Below are 15,993 nucleotides of genomic sequence, written 5' to 3' on the forward strand. Positions count from 1 at the left end.
TATGAAAGAGGCTATGAAGACAGTTTAGTACTGACCTAGTTCATTATATCCAGCCAATATATAAAAAGATATAAAGTATCTGTAGTTATGCCATCTGTATTAGTTTCCTAGGACTCTGCCATAACCCAGTGCCAAAAATTGGATGGTTTAAGACAAAAGAAATTTATTATCTCAAAATTCTGGAGGCTAGAAGTCTGAGATAAAGGTGCTGTAGGGGAGACTCCTTCCTTGATTCTTTTAGCTTCTGGTGTTTGCCACGAGACTTGGCATTACTTGGCTTCTAGATGCATCATTCCAGTCATGTGGCCATCTTTTCTGTGTGTATCTTTACATCATCTTCTCTCTGTGCATGTCTTTCTCTTTGTCTAAACTTCTCTTTTGTACAAGCACAACAGTCATATTGAATTATGGTGTACCCTAGAGAACTCATTTCACTTGATTTCCTAATAAGGTCACATTCTGAGGTACTGGGGGTTAAGACTTAAGTATAACTTCTTTGGAGGATACAATTCAACTCGTAACACCGTCTCATGCTGGAAATGTGGAGGATGTTTATTCATTCGTTTAGAACATGTTCACTGAAGTCAAGTGATGAGGTACAGACAAATAAACCAGGTAGTAGCAACCAAACCTCTGAATAATCTCTATCATTATTCATTATTTATTCAATTATTTAAATAGTTTAGAGAATCTCATGGATTAAAGCAGCAGCACAGTTAGTGAAGGGTGTGTTTTAGGGACACTGACGCCGGAGACTGTAATCATGTGAGAGAAGGTTTCTGGGGCTACAAAAATGGACAAAATGCTGGTGTCAAATAGTTTAAAAAGTTCTTTTCTGCAAAACTTCTCAGAACCTTGAATATGCTTTTGTGCTTTGAGAACAACCAGCAGGAGGCCACAGTGTTTCCCAAACTTACTTGACCACAGAATTCTGTTTTATAATCATCTCCAAGAATTATGTTCCCTAGGAAAACACTGGAAACTAATTTAGTGTCAAACCATATGATCTTATTTAAAATGTCATTATAGAGTTACGGTAATCTAATGGTTACAAAAATAATTTGCGGCCTGTGGGAGTAGACCAAAGGTTTTCAGAATTTATAAAACTCTCTTGTAGATAGTCAGCCCTTCTCAAGAGAGTGCAAATTTCTTTCATGACAGATGTAAGAAAATTCTGATTAGAGGACTGAATTCTATGTTTTACCCAGCAAATTTGATTTACTTTGAAATTAATAAAAAGCAAGTGACCTTCTCTTGAAACAAAGCAAAGTAGCATATTTGCTTCACTTTTTACACACATTATTTATTGCCATATTTGAGACATAGGAAATGTTCTAAACAACCAATGATAAACTCTGCCTGATATCCCCTGGGGAATTTTTATACCCCCATATGGCTGTGGTTAGAAAAATATGATACATAGCTATTATTCTGGACCTTGAAAACATGCACATCCTGTTTATTTTTGAGACAATGCCACATTACTGATTATATATCAACTTGAGGAAATGTGAAGCCATGTACTGAATTATATGGGGAAAAATCCTAGTGACTCCACTTGTAGGTTAGAGGTGGAACAGTATCTAAACCCATCTTCACTATAGGAAGTCTGGAAAATGACGTCATTGAGTGGGGCTCTTAATAGCATTAAGAACCACAGATCAGCTGAGAGATGCTTAAATGAGTAGCCTGGCCCCACTTTTCAATGGGATATGGAGTTGGGATGATTCTAGCTCTTGCAGAGAAGAGTTGTTTAGTATGATTATTTGTCCTACCTATTGGAAACCCATTTGGAGTCATGAAGTTATGGCCAGTCTGAGGAATTGTGGAGACTTTTAGACATATTTACTCTTCCCAAATATGGGAACGGCAGTCAAATTTTCCTACAGCTTTCCACTGACAGAATCTCCCAGTATTACTGAACCAAACTTGGGTCCACTCTCCTGAGTGCAGTAAGGCCAAGCTGCTGACCCCGGGTTGTGGTGAAGGAAAGTGAAGCATTAATTATAAAACCATACAAGTAGTTGGGGACAGCTTGTGCTGAAAAAGCCCGAACTCCGCGTGGGTTTCAGGAAAGCATTTTTAAAAGCAAGAGGAGGGAGCGGGAGGAGTTGCAGGGTATGTGATCAGCTTGTGCGCAGTTCTCCCATCGATTGGTTGATGGTGAGGTAACAGGGCAGTGACACAGGGGTTAACATTTTCAATCTTTAGGCTATGGTAGGCCTGGGGGTTATGTGCTCATGGCCATCAAGTAGTTAACATCTTCCATTTTTTTTTTTAAAACATCTTTATTGAAGTATAATTGCTTTACAATGGTGTGTTAGTTTCTGCTTTATAACATAGTGAATCAGCTATACATATACATATGTTCCCATATCTCTTCCCTCTTGCATCTCCCTCCCTCCCACCCTCCCTATCCCACCCCTCTAGGTGGTCACAAAGCACCGAGCTGATCTCCCTGTGCTATGCGGCTGCTTCCCACTAGCTATTTTACATTTGGTAGTGTATATATGTCCATGACACTCTCTCACTCTGTCACATCTCACCCCTCCCCCTCCCCATAACATCTTCCATTTGATGGGGTTTTTCACATCTGTAAAACAACTTAGGAAATGTGCATCAGATAATATTAGCTGGGTACTTCAGAGAGGAGCTAAAGCAGGAGGGTATGGGCGAGGGGATCTGTCCTGGAAAGACCCCACAGGGTCCTGCTCAGTCACAGCGAGAATCACTAAATGGTCCTGCGCGTGGGTTCTTAATCTTAATTCTATGGCCCTTCTCCTAATTTTTTATCTTCAGTATTCTATACCTACAGATAGAACTAGCTTAGCGATGCCCTTTCGCCTCCATGGTCCCAAAAAAGAGGAAGATGGCCTGCTTTCTCTCTAACCACGGGTCAAATAACTGTGCAGGACTAAACATGAATTCTTCGACTTCTAGGTCCCAGACTCATGATTTTCCAAACTACCAGACTCAAATATCTCATTAAATGTGTCTGTTTTGAGTTTTGTGGATGTTATTGCTATTAAATTAAACAAAAAATAGGATAGCTCTCACTGATGTTTGTTTTATATTTAACATCATAGTGCCCAAAAGATTCTGTGTGCCTGGCACAGCGTTCGTTGAATTGAATGAAAATGTTCCTGATGTATAGATTCATAGGGAAACTAAGTGGGCACTCTGTAGAGCCAGACAGCAGTTTGAAAGGTTACGTGTTCTCCAGAAATGGAAAGCCACAGTACTAGACAGTGGTTCTCATTGCCTCCTGGGGGCCTCTATTGAGTCATCCAGCCTGTGGTATTCTTTGGTTGCAGAGTAAATCTGGAGGGCTTGATGGGTTCTTCTGTTCTGCCTCAGTAATGGCTCAGTTTCAAAAATGGATGTTGAAACTTCTGTATATCTTAAAAATTTTTCAGTCTCTTTAGATTAATAGCAAAATAGAAATGTAACACATTGTATTATGATTAATGATTATCATCGTACTCGAGGCTACTCCCTATAAAGAGAAAAAGCCAAGAACTTTCTACTGATTTAAGTTTATTAGGAAAAAGCAGAACATTGGACAGCAAGGGAATCTCTGGGTTGCATAGAAACTTCCCTTTGCAGTGGCCAACCAATGTTTCCCCTCCATTGAGCTCAACCAAGGAGATGTTCTTAATATCTGGCTGATAAATGGAAATGCAGCTCATCACCTCAAAAATGCACACCATTGACCAGTGTTCAAACAATAGTGTCTGGGTGGAACATTTTTACCGATCACAAGCATTTCCTAACATTTTGAAAGTGGAAAAGAAGACAGATTTGAGGGTATATTACAGAATACCACTGTGATATGCGTTTAACTTCTGGGAGGAATGACCATGTAGTTGATTCAGTCCTAAGCATGGATCCACAAGACGTGGTTGTTTTTATTGAGATCATATGCAGAAGTTTTTGTTTATTTAAGTTATCCTTGTTTAATTGGAGCAGCTGTGCAAATGTATTTGGGTTACTCATCTAAGCTTAGAGCAAACTTTTCATTAGAAATCCCATTGAGGACTGGAACTGCCCCTTTTCCCTTGAATTGGGGCTTCCAATTTTATTTCATTATTATTTTTTATAAATTTAAAAAAAATTTATTTATTTTATTTATTTTTATTTTTGGCTGCGTGCGGGCTTTCTCTAGTTGCAAGCCCCACTGAGTGAGGGCTTCTCTTCGTTGCCGTGTGCGGTCTTCTCATCGCCGTGGCTTCTCCTTGCAGAGTACGGGCTCTAGGCGTTCAGGCTTCAGTAGTTGTGGCACGTGGGGTCAGTAGTTGTGGCTCGCGGGTTCTAGAGCGCAGGCTCAGTAGTTGTGGCGCACGGGCTTAGTTGCTCAGCGGCATGTGGGATCTTCCCGGACCAGGGCTCAAACCCGTGTCCCCTGCATTGGCAGGTGGATTCTTAACCACTGCGCCACCAGGGAAGGCCAGGACTTCCAATTTTAAATATAAATAATTAAACTGTTTTCAAAACATTACGTCTTCCATTTTGTATATGTAACTCATGGTTACCCGAGGTAGTTGTCATCAGGCAACTGCGTATTGTTTCTCTGGGCATCCAATTAAGATCCTTATTGTAGGCAGCTTGATATGTCTTCCGCCCAATCCAGAATGTCTTGAAGCATTCCACAATTACTTTCATGGGGAGGTAGCCATCTAAGTCATATCACATTGTGGTGCAGAACTTTTGTCTGGTAGGACTGAAACCATTTACGCATATAGAAACTTAACCAGAAAAAAAGATATATTCAAGTGTAATCTATAAATGTGGACAGAAAAAAGGAGCTGACCATATGGCATGGAAATGATTTGTTTTCACCTCTGGGCCGTGAGTTCCTTGAGGACAGAGACGCCTCTTATTAAGTGGTGTCTCTAATCTTAGCCATCACCTGACTCATGTAGTTCAGCTTGAACAACATTCTCAGTAATTTTGAGGGGCTTTTTCAATAACCAGTGAAGGGAAGTTTTACATCTGATTTATTACAGCTTTCAAATCTTTGTTGCAGATGTACAGGATATGAATATAATTTGGCTGTGATGCCTCTCAACCCCGTGAAGGAGAAAAAGACATATTTTTCCATTTTTCATAGAAGGAAAGAGATAGGAACAAAGGGGGTACATAATATTCTCAAATCTGCAACTAGGATTTCCCTATGAGAAGGAGGAATCCAACATTCTGACTGACATCATATACCTTGTCAAAAAGAATAAACATTCTCACAGCCTTTAATTCTTTGGAATTACCTATGAATTATAGAAAGAAATGAATTCTGGTTGGCTTGTCAATTTTAAATGCACTAAAACTTGGAAAAGTGGAAAGACTCCAAATTAGAATTTTATTAAAATTGTTTTCATTTTGATTAGTTGACTTAATTATATATGGATTTAGTTAATTGTCTTTATTTCTGCCTGCTCTTACTTATGAAGTTTTTGGAGGATAACAGTTCCACTTTATTTATTTATTAAAGGAGCATTTATTTATTTATTTTTTGGCTGCATTGGGTCTTCATTGCTGCATGTGGGCTTTCTCTAGTTGTGGTGAGCGGGGGCTTCTCTTCGTTGCAGTGCGCGGGCTTCTCATTGCGGTGGCTTCTCTTGTTGCGGAGCACAGGCTCTAGGTGCGCGGGCTTCAGTAGTTGTGGCTCGCGGGCTCTAGAGCGCAGCCTCAGTAGTTGTGGCGCACGGGCTCAGTTGCTCCGCGGCATGTGGGATCTTCCCGGACCAGGGATCGAACCCGTGTCCCCTGCTTTGGCAGGCAGATTCTTAACCACTGCGCCACCAGGGAAGTCTAACAGTTCTACTTTAAAACATGTCAACATGCTTTATTTCTGGGTGACTGACACATGATATCTCTCATGTTAACTTTTGAGTTTCTCTGGATTTCAACTTTTTTTTTTTTAATTAATTTATTTATTTTTGGCTGTGTTGGGTCTTCTTTGCTGTGTGTGGGATTTCTCTAGTTGCGGCGAGCGGGGGCTCTAGGTGTGTGGGCTTCCGTAGTTGTGGCCTGTGGGCTCAGTAGGTGTGGCCCGCGGGCTCAGTAGTTGTGGCCCGTGGGCTCAGTAGTTGTGGCACACGGGCTTATTTGCTCTGTGACATGTGGGATCTTCCCGGACCAGGGCTCGAACCCGTGTCCCCTGCATTGGCAGGCGGATCCTTAACCACTGCGCCACCAGGGAAGTCCCTGGATTTCAACTTTATTTTCCACTGGGAAAATAAGAAAAGTGGTATAGTCATGAAAGGCCTTATTATTTTAAAAATGTTTTTAGGTATATTATACAATTTTACCTATATTGAAGAATTCGCCCATTGCAATGTACAATGCAGTAATTATTAATAAATTTACTAAGTTGTGCCACAATACACCACAATTTAGTTTTGTAAAATTTCCATCAACCTCCAAGGTCCTGTGTGCATTTTTGCAGTCACAATCCAGGTAACCATTGATATGTTTTTCCATAGATTTACACTTTTTGGATATTTCATATAAATGTTCTCATAGAATATGTAGTTTTTTTGGTGTCTGCCTTATTTCACTTGGCATAAACATTTGAGGTTTATCCATGTTGTAGCACTTACCAGTAGTTCATTCCTAATTTACTGCTAAATACTGGTCAGTTGTATGGATATGTCACATTCACTTATGTGTATGGACATTTGGATTGTTTCCATTCTTTTGGCTATTATGAATAATAATACTGCTGTGAGCATTTGTGTACAAGTCTTTGTGTGAACATATGTTTTCATCCCTCTTACTTAGATTCCTAGGAGTGGAATTGCTAGGTTGTTTATGTTTAATATTAAAGCAACTGCCAATACGTTCTCCAGAGTGTCTGAACCAGTTCTCTCCAGAAATGTACAAGTGACCCAGTTTCTCCATGTCCTTACCAACATTTGGTATTGTCTGTCTTTGATAACAGCCATCTAGCTGATATATAGTGGTATTTCATTGTGGATTTGGTTTGCATCCCCTAATGAATAATGATATTGATCATCTTTTCATATGCTTATCAGCCATTCTTCTTCTTTGGTAAAATATCCATTGAATTGTTTTGCCAATTTTTAAATTGGTTTGTCTACTTACTGTTGAGTTGTAAGAGTTCTTTATATATTCCACATACAAGTCCTTTATCAGATATATGATTTACAGATAATTTCTGATCGTCTCTGGTTGATCTTATAATTTTCTTATTGGTGTCTTTTGAAGTGGAAAAGTTTTAGCTTTAAGTCCAGTTTATCAGTTTTTTAATTTTATGGTTTGTGATTTTGGTGTCAAGGTGTTAAGTGGTAGTATTACTATAGTTTTTGAGTTCAGCATCCCTACTAATTTCTGTTTAGACAATTTAAAAATGAGACTTAATAAAATAGAGTATGAAAGATATTCTGGGAGAAATTTTCTTTCTAGGAAATATTAAGGGAAAGGAATCTGCACTGAGGGTTAAAATGCATGCTTGTAACTCTGTGTTGGCACCTGGGAATGGTGGGCACCTGTGAACAGTGGTGGTGCCCAAGGACCATCTTGACTTCTTGCAATGCTTGGGTCCTTGTATTAATGTTGGTTTGCATGAGAAAAATGATAAAACCTCTGTGGGAGGAAAATCCACTATATGCAGTCACTTATATTGTTAATACTCTTATGTTTTAGCTCTGATACGTATAAGCTTATTTTTATAAAGAGCAAAAATACTGAGTTTAACACATCACATAGATTGTTCTGATAAAAATGTGTTTCCAAGAATTCTGTGTTGTAAAAGTCTTTGGGCTTTTTATTGTTAGTGTAGTTATATATTAAAAAAAAAGAAGGTAAGAGATGTTAATGATCATTGAAGCTCCTTTTCAAAAGCAGAGGCTCAAGATTTAACTTTACTTCTTGCATTTCCTACGCAAAGTGACACCATACTGTAGATTTTTTTTTTCTTTTGCTGTCAACAAGCACCCTGGTCTTAATACTAGGATTGACTGATGCCTGTAGCAGTCATGTTAGATACGTGTGCTATTACAGCATGCTGTAGAGAGTGCTGCTGTGGAAGAGGAATTAGCATCAGGACAGAGATGGTGCTGGGAAGAGAAAATAACTGTCGTCTTGTTGCATCATCCCCTTATTTCTTCCATTATGCCCATATCACAGCTTGTCTAACCCCTTAGTCTTTGGGTAAGGGCTTTTTGCCAACTTTGATTTGATTTCTAGCTCTCCTGGTTACTAACCGAATGACCTTGGACAGGCTGTTCAACCTTGTTAAGCCTGTGATTTCATTGTAAAATGGTAGCTATACCTACCTGTACTGGGCTGTTTTGAGGAGAGAAAATATACATAGATCACCTAACATCACACTTAGCATATGGTAGGTGCTTTATTGGAGGTTGTTGTTATTATTATTGTTAATGTTGTCTTATCTTCTAGATTCTTTATAATTCAAAGAACTCTTATATACAGAAATTTTTTTTTTGGAATTTTATTTTATTTTTTTATACAGCAGGTTCTTATTTGTTATCCATTCTATACATGTTAGTGTATACATGTCAATCCCAATCTCCCAATTCATCACAGCACCACCACCACCCCCTGCCGCTTACCCCCCTTGGTGTCCATACATTTGTTCTCCACATCTGTGTCTCAATTTCTGCCCTGCAAACCGGTTCATCTGTACCATTTTTCTAGGTTCCACATATACAGAAATATGAAGAAGCAAAAATGATGATAGTGAAGGTGGAACAAATAGACTGAGCACTATAATGAAACTTCAACTTGAAAAAAAGTGTTGTTTACTTTTCCCTAATGTTTCAGATACGAATTCATGCCTTTCTCTTCTCAATATATACATATATATACATATATACTGCCTAACATCAGTGGCATTTTTTTCTTCTTCTTTTTATTCTCAAAAATAGTATCTCTAAGAAGTTTAGTTGGAGACAAAAAGACCCTAGCATGAATGTAGCCTATACCTTGAAGAGATTTGAGCCTTCTATAAAAAATTGTGCGGTGCTCTGAGGTCTATGGGATTCCCATATTTGAGTCTTTTTTTTTTTTTTAACCTAAGGAGCCTCAAAACTTTCAAGGTCCAAAGAGCCAAGACTCCACTTTTGCTTTCTTTGAAGTATCACTTTATTTCTGATAGTGAGTAATGTAACATTTTTAAGCCTAAACTTGAAGCTCTCTTTCTCAATTCATTATTAAAAAGTGCTAAGATCTTGCAGCTTTAACATAAAATCAAGTTAAAATTCTATTTTCGTAATAGTCAAAGTTTAAACATCATGAGATACCCTAGACATGAAGTGAATAATTTGTCTCTTGATATGTGTATAATGCATTATTAAAGTGAGTGATTTATTTAATTATTAGCAGCTGCTCTAAAGATTGGTTTTTCTGTGTCTTTCAGATTAATTTTACTAGAAGTGTAGACAATGAAAAGATAAAATGACTCTCTTCTGTGTGTTCTCATGGTTAAAGTTTTTCATTTCCCTCCAACATATATTTTTCCCTCATAATTACACATCTCAATCTAAGCTCAGTTACAGATTTATCCATACCAATAGAAATAAGAATCTCTTCTTTTGAATTGTTGACTCATGAAATATTATAAAGTATTAGTTCCTATATCTACCATTAAAAATACTGCTAAGATATCTTGACAACTAAGCCATATCATGTGTTAAAAATATTCCCAGTTTGTATGAATTTAATGTATGTGCAAGTCTTAAGTATTAAAATTAGTTATTGCAGCATGTGATCCACAGAAACAGGAACACACCTTGTACAGGTGTCTCTATAAATAGGATGGGAGCGTTACTTACCTGGTGTGCACACTTGAGGCACAGAATCCCAATTGTAATTTTCAGTTGGCTCCATCTGGCTCAGGTAGCTTTCCTTACCAATATCTAAAAGAGTTACTCTAATATTGAAAAAGAAGGAGCCAACATTTATCAAGTACTTACAATATACAGTAGATGTGCTACATGCTGTATTCTGTCTTATTTTATTCATACATGTGGCTGAAATATTTAAACCCACATTTGGTTTGGAATGGGAGTAGGCTAAACAACTCAAATATGAAAACATACGTAGCAAATTAAAAAGAAAATATTAATGTGATTTTGACATAGCTCCTTCCTCTGCCTAAGAAACTGGTGCCCCCCTTCTCACCCCTCAGCCTCATTTGGGTTCCTCTGGTCTTGATGCTTTTCTTCCCTTATTTACCTGCTTTGTGTTTCTCACTAATTCTCTGTACCAAGTTATCCTACGTTCCATGATAAAGTTTCCTAGACTTGTACTGTCTGATATGGTAGCCATTAGCCCCATGTGGCTATTTGAATTAAAGACAATTAAATAAAAATTTAAAAATTTAGTTTCACTAGCCACATTTCAAGTTCTCAATAGCCGCGTGGACGAGTGGCTACATATTGTATAGGGCAGAATGGAACCTTTCCATTGTCACAGAAAGTTCTATTGGACAGCACTGTGTTAAGCTAGTTGTGTCTTTGTTAGAACTAATAGACTAATTGCAGAATGTCTTTAGTTTCTCTTCCTGAAATTGATGAAAGCTTAGATGCTGGTCTTCATTAACTCTTGTTTTATTGCCTTACCTGCTGTTCCATATATTTTACTACTACCCTGCTCTGTGGAATGCTAGAAGTTAAGGTTCTTCATTCTTCTCTGTGGAATATAATTGCTGCCCTGTAACTTTCTATGGCTCCTTCAGCAGAACAAGTCTTCCCCATTGGCCAGAGGGATCAAATCTTTGCTTATTCCATATGACCTAAGTCAGACTATCTTTACATTGAAGAATGCTTTTTTTTTTGAAGTACACTTTGATATTTGATTTTTTAAAATGTTTTCAATATTTCAGTACTCCAGACAAAAGAACTGGGGGTGGGGGGGGAGGGAGGGCGGTCATGTCATATGTTGGGTTGGCCAAAAAGTTTGTTCGGGTTTTTCTGTAACATGGAAAAAGCCAAATGAACTTTTTGGCCAGCCCAATATTTCTGCTTGTAATTGAGATAACACAAAGACTGGAGAGATGTTTACTACTACAAGTGGGGTGATGGACATTGTTCTTTCTTAATGCCTCATCAGCAGCAATTATAATAAGTTAATTAATGCACTCATTAATATACTCAAAACACGAATAGTTTAGTATGTCTTTTTAAACACCACCTGGTGGATATCAATAGACCAACAATGATTCATTGACCTTATTATGATAATCACTGCTTTGGAACTTCAAATGCCTTGGAAATAACACAGTTTTATTTTGATTTAAAAATATTCTAATGAGCTATGTAACTGCCTGCTATATTTATGAGTAGAATAACTTTCTGGGGTGTTTAAAGAAAATAGGAAGCCATTTATATTGCATATTTAATGCAGAATTTTGTCTTTATGATATATTTTTGGACTCTGAGTCCAAGATTTTTGTTTCTTCTGAATGATCCCCTATACTTTGTTCCATTTGATCAGTACTGTGTTGGTTAAATTCTCTTAAGTTGACTCCTGGAAAAATTCCAGTGACCTAAGCATTTTAATGTGAAAAGGGAACTGAGAAAACTATGCGGTAAATAACATTTAAGACATAACAAATGTTACCAAGAATGGCTGTAAATGCTTTCTGTCTATTTGTCCCTATGTAGCTGAGATTGAAATAGATCAAGCTCAGGCTGGAATTGGCACTACTTTAGTCATTAAACTTCACCATGCTGATGCTGCTATATTAATGTCCTTTTAGGAGGAGACATCCAAGCAATTTTCACATTCTCAAGCAATTTTCAGGCACCCAAAAGAAGGAGATAACTTGAAAGTATTTGTAAGATTAAAGTATTTTATTAAAAATGGCCTTCATGGAGCCAACCATAACTCTACAGATTTGGATCCACAAAAAGGTGATATAGGACAGTAAAATAACGTCCTGTGTTGAAAACTGTCTCTAACAAGGCAATTCAAAACATGGTGGACAGTTGGGTACAACCTTTGGGGTCCTGAAAAGAAGAGTATTAAAGAACAAGATTGTATGTAAAGTGAGGTTCATGTTTAGTGAGCAGTTAATATTCCTGTCTTGCTTTTGGAAGCAGAGCCATAAATCACTTAGAATTTAGTGTATTAAAATAGACTTTCTGGAAATATTTCTTGAACTTCTTCACGTCATTTTGGGGGGAAATGTCATTGTTTTCCTTCAAAGAAAACACCACCTGCCTAGAGATGGTACATATTAAACATGATGTTCAAGAGGTTAAGTAGGTAACCAGAATGACGGTTCATCCAGGAAACGTTGTTTTCTAGGTTGTGTATAGGAAGAGAAAATAAAAATCCCCCAGGCACCTAAAACGTATGCTTAAGCCCAGTGTGCTCCTTCCTCTTTCCCCAAATGTGGGTTCCTTTCAATTCTAGATTTTTGCTATAAACAATTCCAGGAAACTTAAAGCTCCTTATACTTTTCCAAAGAAACATTGCTTTCAAAGGATGTTGAGTTTCTTAACAAGGGCCAGATAGTTTTAACAAACAATTAAGGGTAATAATATTAAGAGTTTCAGCTAAAATTCACTGTTGTCTAAAATACTAAAAACATATATACTGAATTTTAAAATACTATACTTCTATTAATTATATAGGGAGTTTTAATACATTTTAAGTTAAATACTCATAAAATTTGACATACTTCAAATATATATGGCAGGTATAGTTGTTACAATGAATATTTGATTACCAGTAATTAACTTGCCTGAAAATTGAGAAGAATGTTTACTTTAGGAATGATGTGAACTGCTCCTCTCAAATTTCTTTTCAAATTGATCATGCCCATATAGTTGCTTATATTCACATTATTTGAATCTCCCAACAGCCAAGCAAGGATGTTTCAGTCAATTCTACAGCTCAGTAGACCCAGGTTCAGAAAGTAATTCACTTAAAGCACGCGTTTAATCAAGACTTTCTATGGCAATTCTCTTTTAAAAGGCCTCTCAGTCTATCATAAGAGATATGTTATAATGCAATCTCATAGACATTGAAGCCTTGGAAATGAAGTCCATTTGGACCTGGCCTCGCAGACTGGGAGCTAGTTGTCTGCAGTCACTTGGTATAAAGATAAATCATTCACCTTCACAAACATGACTGCACTTTCACAGGGTGGTAAGTTTGGGTCATTTCCAAATAAAGGATGTAGGTAGGATTGGTGTCTCAAAATGTAGTTGCTATAGAGCAGGACCAAAATCCATACCCAGGTCTTCTGATTCCACATCAAGACCTCCTTCTAGTGTACATGTGGTAAAAGTTAAGTGATTACTTAGCTTAAGTCCTTAGAATAATTTCATGGATCCTATAATTTTAAGTTTTGATCATCCTTTTAAACAAAACACAGGACCTAAATGTTTGGAAGCTTTCACGATTTTAGGTGTGAAAGTTTGAATGTGGTTTGTCTTTTCTTTGACTTTCCTTCTCCCCGTAAATAACATTAATAAAAACCTAGGAAGGTTAAGTAAAAGAAAAATCCTAAGGGCAGAAAAAAAGTCAGGGAGCCATACTTCTTCGCTACAGTATTCTGGCTGTAGAGCATGTATGCAAGTTGGGAAAAAGACAACAGGACTATGAGAAAAATATATATTTATTACCCTCCAAACTTTAAGCTCTGATGGCACGCCACTGTCAGCATAGGCCCAGGTACGCTGCACTAACAACCCCCAAATCTTAGCACTTTAAGAAAAATAAAAGTTTATTTTTCACTCATAGAACATTTCTACTGTGATTCAGCTGCAACACTATTCCACAGTTTCTCCAATCGATTCCCTGCCTGAAAGGCAGTAGAATATTGCTGGTCTTGTGGCAGAGAGAGAGTTAATGCACAGTGCACTGGTTCTCAAAGCCAGCGGTGGCATATATCACTTCTGCCTACATTTCATTGGCCAAGTCAAGTCATGTAGCTATGGCTGAGCTAGATTGTCAAGGCTTCCTGCAGGGAGGGGCATCACAGAAGTTGCCACAGAGTAAACCTGTGGGTGAACAGAAATCCAATCTACCACAACCCCCTTCTGACATCTTCAGTTGTTTCCCAGAACCACCAGAGGCAAGGGGACCTTCATTAATCAATTTTGTTATGTTAGTCAAAAAGAATATATATGAATATAGAAAAGGTATGTATACATATGCATGCATGTATATGTGTGTGTGTATTCACATACACATGCATGCATGCATGTATGTGAATATAACAGCTACCTTTTTTGTTTTGAGATTTACATTTCTCACTCTTATCATCAAGACTCACTGCTTTTTATCACCAGTATTTATTGAGTGTTTACAGTGTAGTAGGCACAATGGAACGTACAGAAAATATATCCCTGCTCTTGAGGAGCATACATTCCTAAAAATATATATATGTACCTCTTCATTTTAAGAATAGACTTTATGTTTTAGAGAGTTTGAGTTTCACAGCAAAATTGAGGGGAAGGTACAGAGCTTTCCTGTACGTCTCCTGAGCCCACACACACATAGCCTCCCCCATTACCAACATCCCCCACCAGAGTGGTACATTTATTACAACTGATGAACCTACCCTGACACATCATTATCACCTAAAGTCCATACTTTACATTAGGATTCACTCTTGGTGTTGTACATTGTGCGGGTTTGAGCAGATTTATAATGACATGTATTCATTGTTATGGTATCATAAAGAGTAGTTTCAGTGCCCTGAAAATCTTCTGTGCTCCACTTACTCATCCCTCCCTCTGGCCCCCTAGTCCCTTGCAACCACTGATCTTTTTACTGTCTTTATAGTTTTGCCTTTTCCAGAATGTCATGTAGTTAGAATCATACAATATATAGCTTATTCAGACTGGATTCTTTCACGTAGTAGTATGATTTTTGTTTCCTCCATGTCTTTTCATGGCTTGATAGTTTGTTTCTTTTCAGCACCGTCGAAAAAGCATTGTCTAGATGTACCACAGTTTGTTTATCCACTCACTTACTGAAGGACATCTTAGTTGCTTCCAATTTTTGGCAGTTATGAATGAAGCTGCTGTAAACATCTGTGTGCAGGTTTTTGTGTGGACATAAATTTTCAACTCATTTTGGTAAATACCAAGGAGCATGACTGCTGGATCATATGGTTAGGGCATGTTTAGTTTTGTAAGAAACCATGAAACCGTCTTCCAAAGTAGCTGTACCATTTTACATTCCCACCAACAGTGGATGAGAGTTCCTGTTGCTCCACACCCTCACCAGCGTTTGGTATTGTCAGTGTTCTGGATTTCGGCCATTCTGATAGGTGTGTCATGGTATCTCATGGTTGTTTTAATTTGCATTACCCTGATGACATACGATGTGGAGCATTTTTTCCTATGCTTATTTGCTATTTTTATATCTTCTTTGGTGAGGTGTCTTTTTTTTTTTTTTATAAGTTGCAAATAATTCTTTTTTTTTTTTCCTTTTAATTTTATTTATTTATTTATTTATGGCTGTGTTGGGTCTTCGTTTCTGTGCGAGGGCTTTCTCCAGTTGTGGCAAGCGGGGGCCACTCTTCATCACGGTGCGTGGGCCTCTCACTATCGCGGCCTCTCTTGTTGTGGAGCACAGGCTCCAGACGCGCAGGCTCAGTAATTGTGGCTCATGGGCTTAGTTGCTCTGCGGCATGTAGGATCCTCCCAGACCAGGGCTCGAACCCGTGTCCCCTGCATTGGCAGGCAGACTCTCAACCACTGCTCCACCAGGGAAGCCCTGGTGAGGTGTCTTTTAAGATCTTTGGTCAGTTTTAAAATTTTAGGTTGTTTTATTATTGAAATTTAATAGTCTTTTACTAGATACATCTTTGGAAAATGTTTTTCTCCCTGTCTCTGGCTTGTCTTTTCATTTCTTGGCAGTGTCTTTTGCCGAAAAATTTTTTTTAATTTTAGTGAAGTCTAGCTTGTCAGTTCCTTCTTTCATGGATCATGCCTGTGGTGTTGTATCTAAAAAGTCATTTGCCAAACCCTAAATCATCTAGATTTT

The 15,993-nt window shown here is 37.9% G+C and overlaps 1 protein-coding gene across 8 annotated transcripts in view; it reads left to right on the plus strand.

Annotated features, from left to right (window-relative positions):
- NAV3 (neuron navigator 3) overlaps positions 1-15,993 on the plus strand; it is a 1,129,181-nt gene that overhangs the window by 379,222 nt on the left and 733,966 nt on the right. The window lies entirely within an intron of this gene.

This window comes from Balaenoptera borealis (assembly GCF_965194805.1).
Source record: "Balaenoptera borealis genome assembly, chromosome: 13".
In the NCBI taxonomy this organism is placed as follows: Eukaryota; Metazoa; Chordata; class Mammalia; order Artiodactyla; family Balaenopteridae; genus Balaenoptera; species Balaenoptera borealis.